Source organism: Engystomops pustulosus, chromosome 5 (genome assembly GCF_040894005.1).
Source record: "Engystomops pustulosus chromosome 5, aEngPut4.maternal, whole genome shotgun sequence".
Classification (NCBI taxonomy): domain Eukaryota; kingdom Metazoa; phylum Chordata; class Amphibia; order Anura; family Leptodactylidae; genus Engystomops; species Engystomops pustulosus.
The window spans coordinates 165544948-165571933 of NC_092415.1; the positions used below are offsets into that span (position 1 = coordinate 165544948).

Consider the following 26986-nt stretch of genomic DNA (forward strand, 5'->3'; position numbering starts at 1 on the left):
TCCGAAAACTACAAACCATGTCGTGGTGGTGTGGCTGGCAGCAGAGTGGGCAGGCAGGGGACTTGTTAACCTCCTGCCTGCATACTCGCTACAATTAGCGACCGTTCAAGCTGAATGGTTGCTAATTAAGTGCACAATTCAGGTAGGACCTGGCATAGAAAGATAAGTTGCATAACCGGCCACCGGGTACATCAGGAGCCCAGAGCCTCTTGTTGTTTCCGGTGGCCCTGAAGAGGTGGGGACTTTCTCATACGCCAGCGCTGGAATGCCCGTGTGTGATAAATGTCCCCCACGGTCTCCACCTTGCCTTGTGTCTCCTCCTTTGACCTGATGGATTTATTGCACTGTCTAATGTTAGAAACTTCCTCACTGAACCCACAGAAATGAGTGGTCTGGATTTTGCGCATGTGCAGTAAGCTTAAAACTACTTTAGTGCTCACATAAGGGAACGTACCGGGTTCCTGGGCATGTGCAATGCTTTCTAGCATTTAATAAACAAAGAGCCAAAACTTATTTTATTATAATAAACAAAAAATGACATTGACTGAAAGAGGAAATAGAAAAGAGCAGGCGAGAAAAGAGAAGAATAAACTAGAAATAGGGGCTAGTGAGAATTAAAGAGAATTGCAAGGAAGGGCAGTCTATTCTGAAATTCCATTAGTTCTTTTATGATCGTTTACACTATATTGCCATGAAAAGGCACGCACCGCAAATGAGTTCTTCAGTGTAACCTCACGTAATGTTTTCATTAAGCAGTTCTATTTTTATTCAATTTGCATATACAATATTAGCTGGAATGTAGGTCACAACCTTAAAACATGCAAAATATCTTAATCAATTAGATGAGTGCTGCTCCATTTCCTCATGGTGTGGTCTACATAACAAGAAGCTCTCGGATTTCTGCAGTGTTCTTCTTTTTGTGGATAAAAAGTATTTTTTTCATTTTAATATTGCAAAATGTTTTTCTTAAACAACATGGCATTCTCACAATCTGTGACAGCATGAATGAGCAAATCATACCATCATTTCAGTAAAGTACCACTGGGTCTGGGTTTACTACACCAGGGGCTCAAGAAGTAAAGGGGGTTATTTACACTTAGGCCAGGGGTTATTTACACTTAGGCCGGCGGCACACGTGGCGTTTAGAATCCGTTTTTGGACCGTTTTTAAGCAGTCTGTTAAAAAACGCATTTTGTTAAAAAAACGCATGCGTTTTTGGAAAATGCATGCGTTTTTGACACGTTTTAATTAAGATAATTGGTAAAACCGGTAAAAAAAAGGGATGAGTTTTCAAAAAAGGGTGCGTTTTTCAAAAAAAAGGATGCGTTTTTCAAAAAAAGGGTGTAATTTTCAAAAATACCTGCCTTTTTTAACAGACTGCTTAAAAAAGGCCCAAAAACTGGTTCAAGACGCCACATGTACCACCGGCCTTAGACTCCATTGTCCATAGTTATCACTATCATAAATTTATACGGACAAAATATATTAATGACCTTTCCATAGAGTAGGTTATTAATGGATTAAGTCAGAAGTAGACAGTTTCTTTGGTAATGTAGAGACTGTTCTAGCTCACTGCAGGCGCCTCTTTCTATAAAGTGAATGAAAGTGTCGCCTTCAAAAATCTTGGACGGCCGCTACACTACTGAGGGGGCGAATTGTTTCTGGCTCTACCAATAGTGTAAAACAGCTGATAAGCAGGGTTGCCAGGTGTTGCAAACACGCTGATAATATTTTATTCTCCCAATGGGAAATTGGTTTGTCACCTTAGAAAGAACAACAATACATAACAACAATATAAATAAATTACATGTACAGACAGTCCCCGGGTTACATACAAGATAGGGTCTGTAGGTTTGTTCTTAAGTTGAACTTGTATGTAAGTCGGAACTGTATACTTTATCATTGTAACCCCCAGCCAAATTTTTTTTGGTGTCTGTGACAATTGGATTTTAAAAATGTTGGATTGTCATAAGAACCAGGATTAACATTAAAGCTTAATTGCAGACACCTGTGATAATTGTTATAGCTGTTTATTGTTGCCCAAGACTAAAGTACAGTAAATTGCCAACATCCATAGGTCCGTTTGTAACTAGGGGTCGTATGTAAGTCAGGTATCCTTAAGTAGGGGACTGCCTGTACAATATATACAATATGTACAACATATACAATTAAAAGATCTGACACTTACCGTATATACTCGAGTGTAAGCCGAGACCCCTAATTTTACCATCAAAAACTGGGAAAACATATTGACTCGAGTATAAGCCGAGGGTGGGTAATGCATTGGTCACAGACCCCCCCAGTATGTAGCCAGCCTGCCCCCAGTAGTATACAGCCTGCCCCCAGTAGTATACGGCTTGCCCCAGTAGTATACAGCCAGTCCCCAGTAGTATACAGCACTGCCCCCAGTAGTATACAGCACTGCCCCCAGTAGTATACAGCATTGTCCTCAGTAGTATACAGCACTGCCCCCAGTAGTATACAGCACTGCCCCCAGTAGTATACAGCACAGCCCAGCCTGCCCCCAGTAGTATACAGCATGCCGACAGTAATATACAGCCTGCCCAGCATTAAAAAAAAAAAAAAAAAAACTTATATACTCACCCTCCGGTGGCCCCGACGTGCAGCGCTGCTCCCCCGATGTCCGCGCGGGTCCTCTTCTGGCTTCCACGCCCGTCTTCTTTCTTCTCTAACTTCGTGCTGGGTTCTCCCCCGGACGGCGCCTAGTATGACGCACCGCTGCTGATGTCATACTACGCGCCGCCTGGGAGAGAAACATGGCGGCGCCCAGCACGAAGTTAGAGAAGACAGAAGACGGCCGCAGAAGCCAGAAGAGGACACGCGCGGACATCGTGTCCTCGCGTGTCCTTATTATTTTTTAAATATTTTTTATGACTGTATGACTCGTGTATAAGCCAAGGGGACGTTTTTCAGCACATTTTTGTGCTGAAAAACTCGGCTTATACACGAGTATATACGGTAATAATCGGTCACCCCAGATAAAAACCTTCTTTAAGAAGGTCAATACATATATTTTAAATAAATACTATATATTACTAAATCTATTCTGTACAATTTAACTATTACATTTAAACTATAATTAATAAACTAACTATTATTTAAAGACATCACACACTTGGGATAAATACATTTTTCAATCTATCAGTTCTACATTTAAAAGGAACCTGTCACCGGGGACCTCATTTTCACTAAAGACCGGTTGCGGGAGCCCATTACAGCTGCATTGGAAATATGTATTTCTGCATTCTCTAAGCATTACAATATAAATGTGTTATAACTTACCTTGCACCCTGGCAGCATCCTCTGTGTAGTCCCAGGGGTTGGGCTTTGGTTTTAATGCATTTCAGATAACAACACGTGACTTGTCTGTGCTTCAGACTGCTCAGCTCTCAGCCCCCACCTTTGAGCTCCTGTACAGCTCCTCCCTCCTGCTCCTTCACAGAACTCACAGCCTGGTGATCTGACATCATTGGGGCAACTGTAAAGAAGCACAAAGGTGGGGTATAATGGTCTCCTGCAACTGGTGATAGATTTGTTGGTTCTTCACAACTGGGTATAGTGGATGATTCATATTTGATAAGATGCCATCCAGCTTACCAAACAATTTGGTCTACAGTAGAGATTCCCAATTTTCCAGGTCTATCCCTATTATGCTGCCAGCCTTTTTATGCCCACACCTATTTGCCTCCCATTTTCCAAAGCAGCTACCCCAGAATACAACTGAATTACGCAAAGTACTCAAGATAACAGACTTAAAATGTGACCAGCATGGTCTTTCTAATATTAATAGAGCTCAACTATTTAAAAAAAATACAACCTGGCAATGGATTTTTTAAATTCTGACTCCAAATTTGGACACCAGTTTGACTTCTTATTCACTAGGACCCAAAGATATATATATATAACACTCCACATGTTTAAAGATCGTCCCACCCACTGACAAGCGGAGCTAAGGCTAGGTTAGATTTTCTACCAAAACAAATAATCTCTTACGTCCACGCTACTGTTTCTCTGTACAACCTGCAATCCCCATCTATGATGCACCCAATAAAAATTTTTTTTTAAATCACATGTTTATAATGAATATAAAAATAGGGCCAGTACTGTTCCTTGAGGTGCACCAACCTGACTGACAGCCACATGTGGTAATATAGTGCCAAACTGGACCCTCTGCAGACTATCCCTCAAATAACTTTTAATCCAATTGACAATATCAGACTTCCATCCCAAGCAGCTTGTCACGTAATTTCTCTGGAATGATCGTATTGAAAGAGCTAGCAAAATATCAACTGAACAATCCTACCCGACCTGTTCAGCTGAGCTTAAGCTCTGTGTATAAGATGCATGCTTACATAGGGCGGCACGGTGGCTAAGTGAGTAGCACTTCTGCCTTGCAGCACTGGGGTCCTGGGTTCGAATCCCACCCAGGTCAACATCTGCAAAGAGTTTGTATGTACTCTCCATGTTTGCGTGGGTTTCCTCCGGGTACTCCGGTTTCCTCCAACACTCCAAAACATACTGTTAGGATGTTAAGATTGTGAGCCCCATGGGGACAGGGACCAATTTGACATGCCTGTGCAGCGCTGCATAATCTGTGTGCGCTATATAAATAAAGAATTATTATTATTACATCTACCACACCTAGACCAGGCCTACATCCGAATTTAGAGATAGATTGATTTTGTGCAGTATTTATGTTCTAAGCTTGGTTCTGGTGATGGTATGATGGCGTATTTCTGTATGTGGTTTTAGAGTATTTTTGAACAGAGCCTGGTTATGGTTATATTTTTTATATATAGAGCTGGGTTTCAAGAACTTTTCTGAACATAGGTCATCTCTGGTGCTACTTTTATGTACTAAGCTTGGTGCTGGTGATGTATTTATGTATTGAGCTATTGTAGTTTATTAAGGGGTATTCACTAGAATATAATTTTGTGGCACCTTACATATTTTAAAAGGGAGGGCCACGTCAAATGCTAAAATTGATTTGGTAGAGCTGTATAAAAATATAGAGCATGTCTGACAGAGCATGTCATATAAACTGCCCTGTTGATATCTTTATATTTGCCTGAAGCTCTACCTAACAATAAGATCTGAACTCTAGATGAGTCGACCCCAGGAAATTATCACCAAGTCCAGAATTTAATAATAAATTCAGCTTTTGTCTCTTAAGCATAGATGTGTATGATCATTCAGATAACTTTGGCATATAAAATGGATAAGTCTGCTATTAGTATTTTATTACAAGGAGTTTTGTGTCATACGTTGTATTTTATATATTAACTTTAATTTTTAGATGACACAGGTGGCATTTTTTCATTATGGCAGAAATCACATGGGAATCTACTTTCCTCCTTTTGCTAGATATGATATAGATTGACATGTCATCTATTGTTCCTATTTGTTTGCCGTTATTAAGACATCTTCTAAGATGTGCTGATAAAACTAGCATAGATTCTGTTTAATGCTAGAATGTTGCCATACTCTACAAGCCACTCCATGGTTTCATTTAAAGGGAAGAAGTTACAGGGGCAGATTTACTTACACGGTCCAATCGCGATCCAGCGGCGCGTTCTCTGTGGTGGATTCGGGTCCGGCCGGGATTCACTAAGGTTGTTCCTCCGCCGTCCACCAGGTGGCGCTGCTGCGCTGAAGTCCGCCGAAATGCACTCAAGTACACCGGCCTCTTCCTGGTGAAGGTAAGTGCAAGCACCGCGACACTTTTTGTTTTTTAAATGCTGCGTTTTTTTGCGAATCCGTCGAGTTTTCGTTCGCCCACGCCCCCCGATTTCCATTGCGTGCATGCCAGCGCCGATGCGCCACAATCCGATCGCGTGCGCCAAAATCCCGGGGCAATTCAGGGGAAATCGGTGCAAATCGGAAATATTCGGGTAACACGTCGGGAAAACGCGCACAGTAAATGACCCGCACAGTGTTAAACATTAATAGAAGAAAGTGAATAATGTAATATATTAATATATTTACAATATATTACCTAAAGAAGGAGTAATATGGGATGTAGGGGAATACTGAAGATTTCCGTTTCCCAGTGGTTTCTATGACAGGTGTCAGGAGTGAATACAGGTAATTTATAGCAAATAAAGACATTGAAGGTTGTATTGTAATGACTGATACCAATGTGCTCTATGCATTAGCAGAATACAGGCTGCTTTGAACCAGCACATCTCAACTTTATTTAAGTGGTCATTGTCCATGCCAAAATGAATCTTTGTTTATGCATATTTGTCCTCAGAGTGTAACCGTAATTTAAGATGACTTTTTATACTGTGTGTAGGGGAATGTGTTGAATACTTTTCTATTACTTCATTAAGAGGTTCTGCTTAGTTTGTATAAAAAATCTAGTTTCTCCCTTCCATGAAGATTCATATTTCAGCCAATACAGTGTGTGTCTATGGAGGCTGCATGTGGTCACATTCAATCTCCCTATGTTTGGTTAAACAGCTCTGAGAAGGTAAGATTTACCACTTCACTTTTAGATTAAACTAATAGAGCATAAAGGGTTAACACTCACAGTGTAACAAACAAGAGAGACTGGTCATCATCATCTGGTAGGCATATTTGCAATAGCAACATTGAAGTAACATTGTAACTAAGGGCACTTTGCAGCCTGTTTCTTTACAAACTAAGCAGAATTTCTTAATAAAGTATATTAGAAAAAGGTTCTCAACACTCCAACCTACACAATATCAAAAATAATCAGAAATTACAGTTACTCTATTAAAGGTTTATCTTGTTTTTACTATAGCCAGCCCCCAGTAGTATATAGCCACCCAGCCCCAGTAGTTTACAGCCAGCCCCCCATAGTTTACAGCCAGCCAGCCAGCCCCATGTAGTATACAGCCAGCCCGCACATAAAGCAAGCACATTAAAAAAAAAAAACGTACATACTTATCTTGGGTCCCGATGCCCGATGTTCCGGTCCTAGCATCTCTCCAGCACAGCATTACTTCCCATTTCTTCTCATTACTGCCAGCCTTTTTGTATTCATATGCTCGTTTTTGACATCACATTGATAGTGTGCACGCCTATAGTCTCTGGCTGTGGCCTGGAGGCTGTAGCCGGTGCATGGAATGTTGACACCACATTGACACCTCTGTATACAAACAGAGGCCAGTGGGACAGGTAGTGCCACAGTGGACCAGAGCACCGAACACTGATTGTTATTTTTGGGGCCATTAGTAATAAAAATAATTATTCCTGGAAACCACCTTTAAGAAATAAAATGATGGTGATTAGCCAAAGATTGCAGCAGAAGTCCTGACATCCATACAACTATACATACTACAGGCCTGATACCATTTGAAAGGTGTTTTTTTTTATTTAATCTGATAGCAAAACCATGGTTCTACCTGGTATAGTACCCAACATATAGGTGTTTGAAGGGAACCTGTCAACAGGGACCTCATTTTCACTAAAGACAGGTTGTAAAAGCCCATCACACCTGCAGTGCAAAAATGCCTTTCTTCCTTTTATAAGCATTTGCATTATAATATAATTGTGTGTTATAACTTAACTTGCACCCTGATAAAATTCTGGGATAGTCACAGGGGTTGGGCTTTGGATTGGATGCATTTCAAAAAACAACATGTCCCTTGTCTATGTTACTCTCTCATCATATCTTAGCCCCCACTGTGTTTCTGTACAGCTCCACCCTCTCGTGTCAGCTCACCAGGCTGTGACCTCTGTGAAGGAGCAGGAGGGGGAGCTGTACAGGAGCCCAAAGGTGAGGGCCAAGATCTTAGGATTGAGTAACATGTTGTTTTTTGAAATGCATCCAAACCAAAGCCCAACCCTTGTGACTACCCCAGGATTTTGTCAAGGTTCAAATTAAGTTATAACACACAATCATATTGAAATGCAGATGCTTATAAAAGGCAGAGAGGCATTTTTGCACTGCAGGTGTGATGGGCTTCTGCAACCTGTCTTTAGCAAAAATTAGGTCACTGGTGACAGGTTCCCTTTAAATTGACGCTCCCCCTCAAGCCCTGAACCTAATCACATTTGGAACCTGGATGGTGGCATCAATTCAGATTAAATTTTAGACTTTATAGTACTAGTGCATTAGTTGCTCTTGATGCTGCCATTTGTACAATATTGAATGTTTAATAATTCCTAATGCAAAAATGTGCTTTTCTGAAATAAAATGAGCAGCAATAAAGCAACATCCTGCACATCCGGCTGTATTGGTTGTACTTGTGGTTTGATGAGAAGGAAAGCAAGTAAGTCTGCTGTGAGATGAACACGGCACCTGCTACATTTCCTGTTAGGTAGCGCTGTGCACGTCTGATCAGACACCACAGTCTCTGACTTCTATAATTGACTGCTGTAGGAAGGAAGAGCTGGGGCTTTTTGTCAATTCAGCAGCTTATATCAAATCACATTCTGAAAATCTGGTTTGACGTGCCATTTTCTTATTCTGGGTAACAGGTGTGTTCGTGCAGCAGGGTATATTAACGGTAAATAGGAAAAATGCAGATCATTAGACTCTGGCATGAACATACAACTTGTATGAATGTGATGGCAACCCTAGTTCTCAGTTTATTTAAAAAAATATTAAGGGTAAGGATATTATATTACACTATGAGGGTCTAGAAGGGGAAGGGTGCAGGTAAAATCTAATGTCTAATGGCAATGATGCCAAGTGGCCATGAGCAGTAACTTATCCGAAGAGTAAGGCTGCATTCATAAGTCATTTTTAGCCCTTCAATGTAAGGATACTCTCAACGTAACTGGACATATCCCACTGTATGCTCATACAGTGGGATATGCTCTCCAGTTCAGCTCCTCCCCTTAATGTCGTGAGGAGGAGTGAACATGGGCAGCAGCCAGTGATTGGCTACTGCCATAATCAGAATGTTTATATGGACAGTTACATCACTAGGGAACTCCCAGAGCATACACTCAGCTAAAGCGAGGAGTGGATGCAAAACTGTTGCATCCGTCCCCAAGTGGCTATTATGGTCACTTCTGAAAATATAGATCATTCAGAAGGAGAAAGTAGGGTGGAAAGACCTTTCCATCCATTTATTCCTGCATGATGTGACATATACTGTGAAGACAGAGGCAACAGAATGGGGCACATTTACTAAGGGTCCGCAGACCGCCATTCTGTCGGGTTTCCCGAATATTTCCTTTTGGGCGCCGAATTGCCCCGGGTTATTGGCGCACTCGATCGTATTGTGACGCATCGGCACCGGCTTCCATGCGACACAAATCGGGGGGGGGGGCGTCGTCGGACAACCTGACTGATTCGGACAAACTGCGGAATTTAAAAACGAAATTGTGTTGCAAGATCAAGCACTTACATGCACCAGGAAGAAGAAGGTGAACTCCAGCGGACCTCGGCGGGGAAGCGAAAAATGCAGGAACTCGGGTGCACAAGCTACGTGAATCGCGCCGGACCGTCCGGATTGCGCATCGCGACAGGACCGAGTAAGTAAATTTGCCCCAATGCCTCCCTCTTTGGATATGCCCAGCATATAAACTGGGAGTTTTCCTGGCATATATTCTATGCGAGGGGTGCAAAACCTTTTTTGGATCACTTAACTTCAAGGGGGAATCAGTATCTAGAACACTAGATAAATAATAAAAGACCTCCAGAGAATACAGTAATGGAACTCCCCTAATAATACACAAGACACTCATGAGCTCCCTAATAATACTGGAGAAACTCATGAGCCCCCTTTATAATACTGGAGCCCCCCAGAGTCCCCCTGGAGCAGGAGGAGACCTGGGAACAGTGAGTACAGCTGCTCCTGGCTCCTATCCTGCTCCAGTAGTGTTCTGTGCTCAATTACCTGGCCCCATGCACCAAAAGGCGCTTCTTTCACTGACGGAGGCACTCATTGGCCGCACAGCGGGTTGTTCAACCCTGCTATATGCTGAATGTATTCCTAAAATGTGATGTGAATGTAGCCTAAATCAGTTTATGCTATGTGTTTTTCACAGCAGGTGGATGGGATACATATAAACTAATCCATTATGTTGTTACTGCTGTTGATGGGCCGCCGTTTCCATTGCGGCTAACCTTCAGTGATTACACAGTATTTGTCCACAGTATATATAATGTAAGTCCTATTTTAAAAAATAAATGAATGGTATAGAAGAATAGAATCCTCCATCTGAGAAATAGAGCTACATGTGGAGGAGCCGATGTTAGACAATGTGGAGCATGATCATCAGACAGGGGAGAGTTGACAGGTTTAGAGGCGGCTTTGTTTGAGAATATAACAGACAGGATATAATAGTTCTCCTATATATAACCATTTCCTGCCAGACACTGCACAAATAACAGGTCAGTACAAATAACTGAGGCGAGTGCCACTAAGGAAGAGCTCTTCACCTTTATCACGCGTTAACCATAAAAATGTCAGCCCCCTCTTTTTCCAGCCTGGCCTGTGACTTCTATTATCACGTCGCCTTGTTTTGTTCTCTCACGCTGGCAGTGTTCAGTTGCAAGCAATTTCTTTTTTTTTCATTCCTTTGTGGTGGATCTGTACACAGTCCTTAGCTAAATTGAGATATTTCTAAGCCATACCCTATGTCAATACTGGGTTATTTTAGTATAAAAACAAACATTTCATTAAAACCTAAAAAAAAACCCAAAACAACACTTTACAATGGCGGATTAAGATTGCCATGTGCCCTTGGCCTGGATTAAAATTGCCTTGTGCCCTTGGCCTGGGTTTACGATGGCCATGTGCCCTGGGTCTGGATTAAAATTGCCATGTGCCCTGGCCCTGGATTTAGAATGCCATGTGCCCTGGCCATGGATTACGAATGCCATGTGCCCTGGCGCTGGATTAAGATTGCCATGATTGCCCTGGACTGGATGAATATTATAGCCCCTGCAAGTCTGAATTAACTTCCTTATATAGTACTAAAATAAATCTTTCTGCCTACTTTTAATCTCCGATTCCAGGCTCTATTGTAGGACCTTCAAAAGTCCTCGAATGGCTCTTAGGTACATGTATATTGAGAGCATTTCATGGGTGATAGGTATTCTGACTATAAAACTTGGTGGGAAACAATGGACCCCTTAGAACGCTTGGGCCCCGGGCTGCCGCCCAAACTGCCTAGATTATAATCCACTACTGCTTAGGTAAGAAGGTGGGGTTCAGAGGAAGAATATGAGAACAGGATTGCTCCTGCTTCTGGGACCAGGGAAAGGCGAGTTTAGCAATTTTGTTTTCTCAAAGTTCTTTGGTCACGGCCCAGGATGGGATGTACAGCGTCCCAGTGTTGGAGGTTGCTGCAATAGGGTATGTGTCCAAAACTCCCAACTTACATGGAGCCATTCTCCACATGATTGCATTGACTTAAAAGGAACTGAGCTCTGACCTAACTATAGAAGATATCTATTATTTTTTGATTTTAGAACTGAACCCTTGGTAAAGACAATCCACCAAGAAAACATCAACAGTTAACAATGGTATTATTTTTGGATTACTACACTATACCTGTGTCTCTCTGTTGATGTAACAAGGCAGAGATTTCAAGCAGGAATGAATGTTCAATGTCATACTATGAACGAAAATAGGACGGATCTACATTTTTTAAAATGGGAGAACTAACTTCTGACATTTCACACATTGCACAGTCTACATTCAGAAATGTAGGTGTTTTAAAAGTTATAATGAAGGGAACCTCTCTGAATCTGACATTCCAAATCTAGTAAATACTTGATTATTTCTGTGCCTGTAATTAAAATATCTATAATATCTATAGCAGAATGGTTACAGTATGGGAGAATTCCTTCAGATGAAGTGATAGGATGTATCTAACTGGCAATTAGAAAACATTACTTGGTACCCATTCAGATGTGGAATGGTAGTGACCCATCTCTGTTATACCAGTATGCCATCATTAAACATTTAAAGGGCTTGACATCACTTTACATTGCCTTTAACTAGCGCTATCTTTTTTTACATTGTTTTATTGATAGGTAACACAAAATTCTATAAAACACAAGAAAAGCCCTATAATATCTAAAAAGGATGTAAAGCAAATTCATTCTATAAAGGATATTTGAATAGCTTTAACAACATGGATAATATATTACTACAAGCTTTGAATTTTCAGGAAGTGATGAGCATTTTTCCATTATATTTGTAACACTTTTAAAGCTGAAAGTAGCAGATTCTTCACAGTTATAGCAGCACAGAATATATCAGGGAAATATATACTCTGGGAAGTAGCCTGACTTAAAGGGAACCTGTCACCAAATTTCTTGTTTTACATGTTGAGCAAACAGCAGCACCTTTCAGTGCATATGTTAGTCCTATGTCACCATTTTTCTAATGTAATTGAAAAATTCTTGTAAAAAAAAAAAGTAAAATATTGAAATGAGTCGGAGGCGCTCTAGCCTACACCACCAGATCGTCTCTTGACCCCTCCAACAGATTATATATGCAACCTGTGATGTGACAATCGTAGGGCGGGACCTGGCTAAAATACAGAGTGGGGGCATGCATATATAATCTGATGGTGGAGCAAAGAGGCACTCTGGTGGCATAGACTGGAGCACCTCCAGCTCATTTCCATGTTTTTACAAAGTATTTTTTACAAGAATGCGGCCATTCAATAGCATTAAAAAAAACTTTACCATATACCGGTAGTTTGAAAACAAAGGAGCATGTAAGTTAGGGCAGTTTACAATCAGTAAATCTGATGTCCTTTAATGTGTCTCAGCTCTGCCTCCACACTACTTTAGACTACCCCATCGCAGCCCAGACTTCTGCTCCTTCTGATGTCAGGTCCCCCACCTGCTAAAAACCATTGTCTGAACCCCTAGAGCAGTGATGGCGAACCTTTTGGAGACAGAGTGCCCAAACTACAACCAATATCCATTTACATGTCACAAAGTGCCAGCATGACAATTTTAGTAGTAACTTATTAATCCCTGCTGTATCACAGGTTTCAATCGTATTGGCATCCTGAGTTCACCAATATAATGATGGAGAAATTTGGATTGTAGCTTCCCTCCAGGCTCCCCTTAAGAGAAATAATCAGGGGAACCAGAACAGAAGCTCCAATGAATCCACGCCTTCTCGCTCCTCCTGTGGTTGTGGCAGCCAAGGATATTGCTTTAAAATGCAGCTGAGCATTCCACTTCCTGGGCTGTCTTTGACCACAGGAGGAAGCTTTGAGTCTTGTCTGGCAAACTATATGTTGGCATAAAGGCCTGGGTGCCCACAAAAAGGGCTCTGAGTGCAACCTCTGGCACCCGTGCCATAGATTCGCCACCACTGCCCTAGCGCATGCGTAATGAAGCCTTTATAGAATCTACAAACAGCAGAAGAATATGGCAATGGTAAAGATCAAATTGGAACTTTAAACCTGAAATTAAAAATGTATGAAATGGGATGTTTTTTGTAACTATAAATGGTTGAATAAAAGGATATCTGACAAAAAAAGAATACGAAACGGAAATAAACGGAAAGCCACAGACAATTGCACAATGGTACAAGCAATGGATAACATGTACTAGAACTAGAACGCCATGTAAAACCCATAACTAAATTGGCAGACAAGGCTAAGAAAAGTCCCCATAAACAGGTAGAAACATTATAAAATGTACAAGTAGGAGTGGCACATTGCATGAGAGAAGGTAAGTAAAGGAGGAAAAAGGAAGGAGGGTGTAAAATGGTCCAGTCATCATTTATAAGGGCACAGACTCAAAATAGTTAAATAATGAAAAAATGCTGCTACTTTAACCAGTAATCAGCCAGCCAGCCCAAAGTTCCTGGGACAGCAGAGAAGCCTGGAGCTTAGTATCTGGTGTTTGCAGACAGGAGGTGTGCACAGGATGGCTTAGTAAAAAGAGGGCTGAAGTTTCATACATTTAGGGAGTGTGATAGGCCTGCCTAAACAGATGGGTTTTCAGAGCATGTTTAAAGCTTTGGTGGTTGGGATAGGCCAGCGTAGGGCATTCCAGAGAATTGGTGCAGTGCGGGAGAAGTCTTGGAGATGGGAATGGATGTATCTACAAAGTAAGTCATTAATGACTCTCCTTAAGGAGTTTCTTCCCTGACTCGCCTTTAGTCACAGAATACAGCCGTCAACTACACAGTACACAATTGAGAGGTTTCTTGCATACGGCATGTAATCACAACTTCTGCAGGTTGTTTTAGGGCGTGACACAGGAGAAAACAGGTGTTGATATTTTGAAGCTGAGCTTAGTGGGGTGGAGCAGTTGAAGGAGTTAAGGTTCCAGTGGTGATAGTGGCGCTCCGTTTGCTGAAGCAACACACAGGGTGCACCCTGGATCTTATTAGCATATGGACTAATTGATACATAGTCGTATCCAGGGCCGGATTAAGGTTGGTGGGGGCCCCTGGGCGCAAAACATGGTGGAGGCCCCCATTGAATGTAGTCCAGACAGGGAACAGCAATCGCTATATACCGACCCCCAGCAATAACTATATAGAGCCTCCCCAGTAATCACTGTATACAGCTCCCCCAGCAACCACTGTATACAGCTCCCCCAGCAACCACTGTATACAGCTCCCCCAGCAATCACTATATACAGCTCCCCCCAGCAATCACTATATACAGCTCCCCCAGCAATCACTATATACAGCTCCCCCAGCAATCACTATATACAGCTCCCCCCAGCAATCACTATATACAGCTCCCCCAGCAATCACTATATACAGCTCCCCCAGCAATCACTGTATACAGCTCCCCCAGCAATCACTGTATACAGCTCCCCCAGCAATCACTATATACAGCTCCCCCAGCAATCACTATATACAGCTCCCCCAGCAATCACTATATACAGCTCCCCCAGCAATCACTGTATACAGCTCCCCAGCAATCACTATATACAGCTCCCCCAGCAATCACTATATACAGCTTCCCCAGCAATCACTATATACAGCTCCCCCAGCAATCACTATATACAGCTCCCCCAGCAATCACTATATACAGCTCCCCCAGCAATCACTATATACAGCTCCCCCAGTAATCACTATATACAGCTCCCCCAGCAATCACTATATACAGCTCCCCCAACAATCACTATATACAGCTCCCCCAGCAATCACTGTATACAGCTCCCCCAGCAATCACTGTATACAGCTCCCCCAGCAATCACTATATACAGCTCCCCCAGCAATCACTATATACAGCTCCCCCAGCAATCACTGTATACAGCTCCCCCAGCAATCACTGTATACAGCTCCCCCAGCAATCACTGTATACAGCTCCCCCAGCAATTACTATATACAGCTCCCCCCAGCAATCACTATATACAGCTCCCCCAGCAATCACTACATACAGCTCCCCCAGCAATCACTATATACAGCTCCCCCAGCAATCACTATATACAGCTCCCCCAGCAATCACTATATACAGCTCCCCCAGCAATCACTATATACAGCTCCCCCAGCAATCACTATATACAGCTCCCCCAGCAATCACTGTATACAGCTCCCCCAGCAATCACTGTATACAGCTCCCCCAGCAACCACTGTATACAGCTCCCCCAGCAACCACTGCATACAGCTCCCCCAGCAACCACTGTATACAGCTCCCCCAGCAACCACTGTATACAGCTCCCCCAGCAACCACTGTATACAGCTCCACCAGCAACCACTGTATACAGCTCCCCCAGCAAACATTATATACAGCTCCCCCAGCAATCACTGTATACAGCTCCCCAGCAACCACTATATACAGCTCCTCCAGCAATCACTATATACAGCCCCCCCAGCAATCACTATATACAGCTCCCCCAGTAATCACTATATACAGCTCCCCCAGCAATCACTATATACAGCTCCCCCAGCAATCACTATATACAGCTCCCCCAGCAATCACTGTATACAGCTCCCCCAGCAATCACTATATACAGCTCCCCCAGACATCACTATATACAGCTCCCCCCAGCAATCACTGTATACAGCTCCCCAGCAATCACTATATACAGCTCCCCCGGCAATCGCTGTATACAGCTCCCCCAGCAATCACTATATACAGCTCCCCCAGCAATCACTATATACAGCTCCCCCAGCAATCACTATATACAGCTCCCCCAGCAATCACTATATACAGCTCCCCCAGCAATCACTATATACAGCTTCCCCAACAATCACTATATACAGCTCCCCTAGCAATCACTATATACAGTTCCCAGTAATCACTATATACATTCCCCCTATAACAACTATATACAGTGCCCCTATGATAACTATATACACCCCTATAATAACTGTATAACAATTACAATATACAGTCCTGCTATAATAACTATATACAGTCCCCTATAACTATATACACCCCCCTATAATAACTATATACAGTTCCCCTATAATAACTATATACAGTTCCCTGTAATAACTATATACACCCCCCTATAACAACTATATACACCCCCCTATAACAACTATATACACCCCCCTATAATAACTATATACACCCCCCTATAATAACTATATACAGTTCCCTGTAATAACTATATACAGACCCCTATAACTATATACACCCCCCTATAATAACTATATACACCCCCCTATAATAACTATATACAGTTCCCTATAATAACTATATACAGTTCCCCTATAATAACTATATACATTTCCCTGTAATAACTATATACACCCCCCTATAACAACTATATACACCCCCCTATAACAACTATATACACCCCCCTATAATAACTATATACACCCCCCTATAATAACTATATACAGTTCCCTGTAATAACTATATACAGACCCCTATAACTATATACACCCCCCTATAATAACTATATACACCCCCCTATAATAACTATATACAGTTCCCTGTAATAACTATATACAGACCCCTATGATAACTATGTACACCCTATAATAACTATATACACCCCCCTATAATAACTATATACACCCCCCTATAATAACTATATACACCCCCTATAACAACTATATACAGTGCCCCTATAATAACTATATACACCCCCCTATAATAACTATATACAGTTCCCTGTAATAACTATATACAGACCCCTATAACTATATACACCCCCCTATAATAACTATATACAGTTCCCCTATAATAACTATATACAGTTCCCTGTAATAACTATATACAGACCCCTATGATAACTATGTACACCCTATAATAACTATATACACCCCCTATAATAACTATATACACCCCCTATAACAGCTATATACAGTGCCCCTATAATAACTATATACACCCCCTATAACAACTATATATAGTGCCCCTATAATAACTATATACACCCCCATAATAAATATATACAATCCCCCTATAACAACTTTATACAGATTCCTATTATTGCTATACACCCCCCCCACATAATAAATATATACAACCCCCCCAATAATAACCATATACAGTTCTAGATATAATACCCCCCCCCCATAACAACTATATACAGTTCTAGATATAATACTAAAATTGTACTCACCCTCCATCGTTCCCACGATGCACGCTGTCTTCATCCTCCCTCGCGTTGTTAGGGTGGAGATCGGATGTAAACAAAGATGGCGGCGCCCTGCTACAGCCCGCGCCGTGAGTCGCGCCGCGGTGACTTCACATGCTGTGACGTCACACTCGGCGCCGTGACCCAGCAGCAGGGCGCCGCCATCTTCATTTACATTGGATCGTCTATGGCAGAGCAGGGAACTTATTGTTCCCTCGCTCTGCCATAGACTAAAGGCAGAAACATCGGCGGGATTCGGCCCGCGGCCCGGGTAGCCCGGCGCCGAATATATTGCTGGCGATTCGGGCGGTCATGCGACCGCCCGAATCGCCTCACTTTGGTGGGGGCCCCTCTTAAAGGCGAAGTGGTGGGGGCCCCGGGGCTCGCGCACCGCGAGCCCCCCCTATGATCCGGCTCTGGTCGTATCCTAGATGCTTCTAATCTGCTTAACAATGATATGCGCTGGTCTCACATGTATAAAACAGTGATAGACCAACTGCTACTGCATCCTCCATCCTGCTCTTGACTTTTCTTTTTCCAGATAGATAGATAAACTAGATGACTATTGATTCTACTTATAGTCTTTGGAATTTGTGCTCACAACTACACTATTATTTTTAGGAAAAAAATCTGAAAATGTATAAAATATTAAAACATTCACACTTGTCCCTAGTCCAAGCTGTTGTGTGGGAGGTAATAGAGAAAAATGTAATCCTTGCAGGAGGTCATGAAGTTGCCCACGGCTAGAGGCAAGAAGATAATTTGTTACACTTACAAGTTGAAAATCGTGACATGGGTCACCCAAAGACCACAGGCTTTGTAATTTTGCAACAAGCTTTTACCTCCCTCGTAGTGTCAAAAGATAATAACATGCTACCACACCAGTCATTTAGAGGCTTTCTTTACTTGCTTTATGCCACCGCTGACTTGTCCAACACTATAAATAAGATCTGAAAGCGCAATCAGAGTCATCGGTGGGGGGGCTTCCACAATAGATGGAATCATACAGTTAAATTATATACCACATACAAACAAAATGTTGTGATTGTTTGGAAAACTGTGGTCACCATTAAGGCAAGGATTTATATATATAATGTGTGGGTGTGACACCATGTGGGGGAAATTCACCTGCGTCTTTGCACTCGGCAAATTCAGCACCATGATTCAGAGATTTATTTTTGTGCCTTGATATATGTGGCCGGGTTTATTAAATCTCTCTACATAGAATCACAGTAAAACGTCAGCTAATTTGCCCTTTTCCTTAAATAACTGGGCAACTGTTTAAGAACAGACGCGTAGCGCACATTTCTACATTTTTCCATGCATTTATTATTGACGCTGCTGTTCCTTAGAATAATAATTGTCAGTGTAGTTCTGTGTTACCCTAAAAATATCCTTGTGCCTTACCTTTGGAAAACACATATGGTATGGTTTTGCAAAACTACAGCAAAAGAAAGCAAAATAGTTACGCAAAGAAACAAACCAAGTGCCCTTCTTATTCTACAAGAAGCTCTACAAGGGCCACTTTCTAAGGAGTACGATAGGTTGGAAATAAGGAAACATAAAACTGAGACTAAGATAAGCAATAATCACAAATTATTGCTCAATGTAGGAATTACAATAGCGACTAACGCCACCTCCCCGCCATGTCGGCGTGGAGGGGAAGCAGAGGGGGCAGAGGCTGGTATAGTGGGAAGGAACTGGGCGGGAATGTCCTCGTCCACAGGACCTTTTTTCATTCGCTGGTTTTTACACAAAACTATGCAAGGTAGTTTTGCCCCATGGCCGCGGCACCTGCTGGTTATGTCAAGAGGCCTAAGCTGGGGCAACAAGGGGTGCCTGGCTGCAATCATACGCCTACACAGGAGCGCCGGATGATTAATCTCCCCCATATAGAGCATGTTCACATCCCCATATACAGACATAAAGCATATACACACACACATCCAGTATATACACACCAGACACCATGGGCCCAATAGCAGATGCTTGTGCTGTAGTTCCCTGATACAAAGGAAATTACTATAGAAATTAAGCATAATTAACCAGAGACACTTACTCATAAATGCAGGCACCGTGACTGTGGTAATCTTCTTATATTTGTTATTCATGGCCGCCTCCTTGCAAATGCAAATAAACCAGAATGGTTCTGGGGCCGTTACCAGAGCCCCTCTGTAATGTAGCTTCTCAGGCTGCTCCACTCTGCAGGAGCACGTTTCACTCTCCCACTGTGTGATATTTCAGCAAGCAGAGGGAGGGGAAATGCTGAGGGAGTCTTGCTCCTGCAGAGTCTGTGAAGCTACAGCACAGAGGGGCTCTAGAAATGCTCCCTCCACAGAAGAGGGTTTTCGGCCACTTCAGTGTTAAAGAAGGATGGATACAGTGTATATAGATCTAACATTGTTTTTTTTTACGTTAGAGGACTTCACTACCCCTTGTATAGTTGAATGTGAGCAGATTCTGGTAAGCTATTACAAGACCTAATGTTCCAATAATAATAACTGAACAAATAAAAATTATATTTTATAATCAATCTTGATAAAAAGTGCTTTTGTGCACTTAGCCAGCGGGCATACGTCAGGTTCATTGGAGAGGAGGGAGGAGCGCTGTTCACCTACCCCCTCTGCATTGAACATTTTCCCACAAATCAATTTTTTTTCCTAAAAATCAATAGCTTGTGAAATGTAGGAACAACTTTGCCTATTCTTTGTTACCTATATCCAGCAGTTTCTTTACTATACCCCTCAGATTATCTCAGTGCTGAGGGGAGGGGTTGTTGGTCACAGAGGAGAAAGCCATGTGGCAGTGCTATCTCAGTATGTAGCAGAGCTGAGTGTGTCCAAGACTGAGCATACATATGTCTCCTGCACAGAATAGTGAGGTACAAGATCTTCCTGTACCCTATTCAGTTCCTCCTTCCCTCTTTGTGATTCTATAGAATCACAAATTCCGATTCTACAGTCCGACGGCACACCCCCCCCCCCCCCGCCCGATTTCTGTTGCATAAAAGCCAGCGCAGCTGTGCCACAATCCGATTTCATGCGACACAATCCCCAGTATTATTATTATTAATATACTATTTTTATCCTCTTTAGAGACACTTCCCTCTTTTTTGTCTGACGTACTAAGACCTTATTGGCAAAATCATGCATACGGATTTATGGTCATTTGTGTTTTCTCCCTACAGTTCAGTGCAAGTGGGTGAGGTGGGTCATGATTTTTTTTTTATAAAATGAACATTTTTTCAATGCGGACTGACATTTCTATATGCGAAATAGAAAAAATAAAGCACCAATATGGGCAGGAACTGAGTGATAACAATCTCCATACAACACTGCAATCTAGGTTCTAAACAACAGGAAATAAGTAAACTTAGTTGTCAAGGAAGCTGCAAGACATGAGTTGATCGTTGCCCTTGATAGCAGCACTTAGATAAGGTTGTGTTCACATCTACATTGGACGCCATGTTGGGATCTAGGAATAGTATTTGGAGTCCAGTATGTGACTAATCTGGCTCTGGGGAATGGTCATAAATGGAAACTTCAGCACATATGTGAATAATATATGTTTAGTGTGGTGAATGATTTATACTTTATAAAGTCTGCAAATTGGACGAAATCCATAGGTAAAAGTTTTGGGTTTTTATACATTTATGGACAGTATGCAACCCAATATGGCATGTGAGTATGTGGAGCATCACCTGTGTACTAATGTACAGGGTATATGCTGTACCAGTATTATTAATACATCAAATAGCTTTTTGGATAGGAATCTTTTTATCTTTACTTGTTCTTGTGACTTATTCTCAGCAGATACTTGGGATTTCTTAGTTATTGCACATTGTCAACAACATTGTTCTGTAAGATGTTGGAAGAGAATACATTTATGTGGCAATATTTGGTGGGTTTTACAAGACATAATAATTACATGTATTTGTTGGTCTGAGAGATTTCATTTTAGAGTTTTAGTGATAAAATGCCAAGCACAGGGTGTGGGAAAGCGCGACAAGGAGGCAATACTTGCAGATGCAGAATCCTGCCAGAGATGGCAAAGAATTTAGTGTCCAGAAAATAATATTTCTGTAGACATGAGGGATAGCACTCATTTTCACATAAGATGTTGCACACAAATACTCAAAGAGAATCTACTCCAAAACTCTCTCTCCCTTATAAGACATAATAGAGAAGTGTAACAAAATGAACATAGATTGTAAGCTCTTGCGTGCTATGTTATTACACTGTAATCCCTTAGTTCAGTGATGGCGAACCTATGGCACGGGTGCCAGAGGTGGCGCTCAGAGCCCTTTCTTTGGGCACTCAGGCCATCACCACAGGACAGAGTTCACCAAACACAATCTTCCTGCAGTCCCAGGCAAATTAAGACATGCTGCTCTCAGTGCTATTCGACACTTCGTTGGCTGTTTGGAACTGCGGGAAAAGTGAGGTTTTGACAAAACTGCATTATCTTTGGAGGTCTGCACCCGACCATTTTTCCTTTACAGAGAGACCCTGGAGAGAAGCTACAATGATAATCTGAATTTTCCCTCCTTCTTTTAACTGGTGGCCTCAGACCGCCAACAGAATTGAAAGATGTGAAAGAACAGGTAGCAATAAGTTACTGTTTAAAATTCCATCCTGGCACTTCAGGGTAAATAAGTGGATTTTGGTTGTAGTTTGGGCACTCTGTCTCTAAAAGGTTCACCATCACTGCCTTAGTTCATTCAAATATGCACCCCCCCATGAATTGTAAAGCACTTTGATGGCACTATATGAACAAATCACAGATAAAAATTCATAGTGTACCTCCCAACTTTTGGAAAAACAAGAGAGGCATCAAAGTTGCATCAAGTGAAGCAAATGGAGAACATTTGCCTGTCATGAGCCCTTTTTTTTTAACAATTTAAGGCGACATTCACACTACAGTATGGGGGACGTATATACGTCCGACGTATGTGCGGCCGATATACGTCCCCCATACACTTCTATGGGCTCACGGCGCCCTATCTTTTCCCGTATTATGGCGCTGCGGCCATATATCGCTGCGCTCACTTCCTCTCCCCGCGCTGCCGTGTGCCCGCCGTGCTATGGTGCGGCGGCTCACGGCAGTGTGCATGTAGCCTTAATTGTATTTTTAAACAGAATTATACAGTACCTGGAGTTAATAATTCTAGTGATCCCTCCAGGGTAACAATCCAGTAATACAAATCTTAGCGGGAAGGGGGGAAGAAGGGGAAGGGGCACAGGAATTGGGGAGGGATGGGAATGGGAAGGGTAGGAGAAGAGTGTACATATCAGTAGCAATAATCACAATATTAACAGTTGACAATAACCATTTTTAACCAACCCCACAATGTAGGATAGCTCCACACTGTATAATGCCCCCTTTAGACCACCCCACCCTACCCCACACACACAATCTGCAACTCAGATACAAATCCCCACCTGGTCTCTGATCTAATAGTAAGTTAGCTATTTAACTGGTTCTACATAATACCCATAATACTATACACTGTCAATCCGCAGTCGTCTAGACATAAAGCAAACCTCTGATATGTGAGATAAAACTTCTTCTTTAAACATTGGAAAGATAATATTTATTTCCAGCTGCTGCATTTTCACACCACAATCAATAGTTTCTGTCTACGGCTGAGAATGTAAACAGTACTTTATTGACCTGGGGACTGACCATTGCGATTTAGTGTTTAAGTATTGATTACCCCATGGCTCAAAATCAATTTTTTTAAAAAAAACCTTGGCACAGTACCAGCTGTTAAAGTGTTTTTACATTAAATATGTGTCTGAAATTATATACATATATATATATTTTTTTTTTTTACCAAACTTTTTTGAGTCTATTCATATAAATTTAATGGCTTCTACTGTGACACTTTGACACATATGTCATATAGCAAATCCAAAGAAGTACCTGTTGGGCCAGGATCAAGATAAAGAGGAGCGGTGGTGAGTATTTCTAGGGTTTTTTGTGTTTTTGAAGTGGTTGATTTCCTTTGAAGTTGGTTTTGTTGCAACAAGTTATTGCTGGCATTAGTTATGCCAAAATTATTCAAAATAACGGCACTTTTCTCATTAGGAATGTTAAAGGAGTCTGATCATGCCCTACTCTCATCCTACCCCCCACTCCTCCCATATTTTTCCATTCAAGAAAAACTTTATTAAAACATCAGATATAAATACAACATCATCGGCATGACAAAGACATTGTGACAATATAGCGCCTTGTAGGGCATTGTGGAGCCGAAGCCAAACATAAATATTGAAGTAGGCATGGTACCAAACTATGGTAGAACATTACAACGATTTGTAAAGTCATTTATAAAACTTATAAAACTTAGGGTAAACAAGGGTCAAAGAAGAGGGAGAGAAATAGAAGAGGGGGTAGGGAGGAGAGTGGGGGACAGGATAATGTAGGAAGGGGAAGGGGGAGGCAGCAGGAGGCACGGGGTTGGGTGTGTCGATTCTGTCAGTCACTCAGTCTTGGAGTGCCCGGTATTCAGGGGAGGAAAGGAATGATTGCCAGTGTAACCAGGTATTGGAAAGCCGGGTACGGTCTGTGGGGGATTGTGCTATGAGTTCCTCCATTCTGTGTGTTGCGGATACTTCTGATAACCACTCAGATATGGTGGGGGGGGAATCGGATCGCCATCTTCTTGGAATGACTGTCTTAGCCGCTTGAAGTAGGTGGCGGGTGAGGGACTTCTTATATTTGTGTGTCGGCATATCAAACATGAATAAAAGAGTCGCTTCAGGGGTGCTTGGTATTACAGTGCCGGTAATGCTGTGGATGCAGGCAATAACCGTGGTCCAGAAGTTGTTGAGTTTTGGACAGGACCACCAAATGTGGGTCATGGTGCCACTCCCTGACCCGCATCGCCAGCAGACATCAGGGACCTCTGGGTACCATAGATGCAGCTGAACAGGCACTCTGTACCACCTGGAGAGGATCTTGTAACTGGTCTCCTGGTGTCTGGTGGCGATAGCAGACCTCTGAGTGAGGCAGAAGCACCTCAACCATTGGGATTGGGAGAAGCGTTTTCCCAATTCAGTCTCCCACGCAGCGCAGAATGGGGGAAGCGAGGATGAGCGTGTGGCAATTAGTAGTTTGTAAATAAAGGAGATGGCATGGGGTGTTGGGTTAGTGTTGAGGCACGCCTGCTCAAAGTCAGAGAGGGTGCGTGACAAATTATTGTGGCTCTTAATGGAGTCGTAGAAGTGTTTAAGTTGGTTGTATTGGAGGTGGTGTGTGGGGGTGAGCTGTTCGTTAGGTAGTAAGAACCGTAAGGGCTGGAGGGTGGATCCGGCTAGCACTTGAGGGAACCTGATCGGTTTGTTGCGGGGATGGCCTAAGAAAGGGTTCTTGGATTGCCCCGGTGGGAATGCAGGGTTGTCTATGATTGGGAGCAGAGGTCCCTTCAGGTCTATCAGGGAGAGGTTCGTCCCCACTCTTCGCAAGGTTCGGATAGTGTGTGCTGTGGTAAAGGAGAGGTGGATGGGGTCTCGAGAGGTGGGGGTGGACGTCCACAGGAGGGTTGTGAGGTCCTTGGGCGAGATTTCCTGGGCTATTCTTACCCAAGTTTTAGAGGATTTGGCATGGAAAAAGTCCAGAACCCGAGAGTATGCTGCTGACAAGTAGTAAAGGCGACAATCAGGTAACCCAATCCCCCCCATGTCCTTGGGGCATGTCAAGGTTTCTCTCCTGAGTCTTGGGCGACTGTTGGACCAGAGGAAGGACCCAAAGCATTTTCTGACCTTTTTCCAGAAGATGAGTGGTATGAATATTGGTATAGTTTGTACAAGGTAGAGCAGGCGTGGCAGTAGGGTCATCTTGAGGATGTTAAGTCGACCAAACCAGGAAAATTCTTTCTTTTTCCAGGAGGTTAGGTCCTTCTCAAATTTAGTTAGCAGAGGGGTAAAGTTGTCTGTAAACAACTTGGATAGGTCTGTGCGGATTCTGATCCCTAAGTATTTAATGCCACCCGGTGGCCAGACGAACGGGAATCCTAACATCAAGGGGGGTAGGTCGGCGGGGGGGAGTGAGATGTTAAGAGCTTCAGATTTGGTCATATTAACTTTGAAATTTGACCACTTGCCGAACTTGTCCAGCTCAGCCATCAGAGCAGGGAGGGAGGAATGAGGATCCGTTAAATAAACCAATAAATCGTCCGCAAAGGCCGAACACTTATGTTCCGTCCCAGCGATCCGAATTCCCCTAATGTCAGGGTTGTTACGAATCGCCGCCAGGAGATGCTCCATTACCAGGACGTATAGGAGTGGGGAGAGGGGGCATCCTTGGCGAGTGCCGTTGTGGATGAGAAATGGGTCAGAGAGACTGCCATTGATTTTTAATCTAGCTGAGGGGTTCTGATAGAGGGAAAGGATTTTGGACCTAAGGTTCGGGCCTATGCCTATATTAGAAAGGGTCTGTTTGAGAGAGGGCCAGGAGATTCTGTCAAAGGCCTTTTCGGCGTCTAGGGATAGTATCATTGCAGGTATCTGGTGTGACTGGGCATAATGCATGATGTCCAACGTTTTTAAGGTATTGTCTCGCCCCTCTCTGCCTGGCACAAATCCAACCTGATCCCTGTTAATGAGGGTTGGTAATAGTGGGTTGAGTCTATTGGCCAGAAGCTTCGCGAAGATTTTTAGGTCTACGTTAAGAAGGGAGATGGGGCGATAGTTGGAGCACAGTTGAGGGTCTTTGCCTGGTTTGGGAATGATGGCAATATGGGCAGATGTGGACTGTGCCGGGAATGGGGAGTCTGAGCCGACCGTGTTGAAAACCTGGGACAGGATAGGGTTCAATTCTTTTGAGAAATGTTTAAAGAATTTACCCGTAAATCCGTCCGGGCCTGGGCTTTTGCCTCCCGGGAGGTTTTTGATCACCTGTGCAAGTTCCGATGGGGTAAATGGCTCCTCCAGTTCAGATATGCAGCTAGCTGAGAGGGGATTAAAAGGTGACTGAGGGTGTGTGGCGGCAATACAAGGGGCCGGGTCCTGAGGTGTGACTGGGAGGTTGTACAAGGATTTGTAGAAGGAGAGAAAAGTGTCTGAAATCTCTGGGGTAGTGTGCACTACCTTATTCTGGGAGGACTTAATGTTGGGGATAAAGGATTGCGCTATGCGGTGCCTCAGGGCTCTAGCGAGCATGCGCCCACATTTATTGCCGTACTCGTAGAATTTACTACGACACACCTGCATCATCCCTCCATAGGCTTTCTCTAAGAGGCGCTTGACCTCCAACCTAGCTGCCTGCAGGTCGCGCAGAATCGGGGCGGATAGGGCCTGTTTATGTTGCAGTTCCAAAGAGGTAACCCGCTCCAAAGCCCTTCGGAGCATATGTGCTTTTTCTCGTTTAATACGAGCGCCGTGTTTGATAAAAACTTGCCGTATGGATCCCTTAAGGGTCTCCCACCTTAGCAATGCAGGAGTAGGGTCCTGTTCGTGATCAGAGGTGAAATGGGCAATGGTACGGGTGATCTCATCGGTGCAA

At 42.9% G+C, this 26986-nt stretch overlaps 2 protein-coding genes across 3 annotated transcripts in view; both read left to right on the plus strand.

Annotated features, from left to right (window-relative positions):
- LOC140133460 (uncharacterized) overlaps positions 1-26986 on the plus strand; it is a 374671-nt gene that overhangs the window by 222999 nt on the left and 124686 nt on the right. The gene's annotated exons all lie outside the window — the stretch shown is intronic.
- The window catches only part of RFTN1 (raftlin, lipid raft linker 1), a 258871-nt gene that overhangs the window by 206513 nt on the left and 25372 nt on the right, over positions 1-26986 (plus strand). The window lies entirely within an intron of this gene.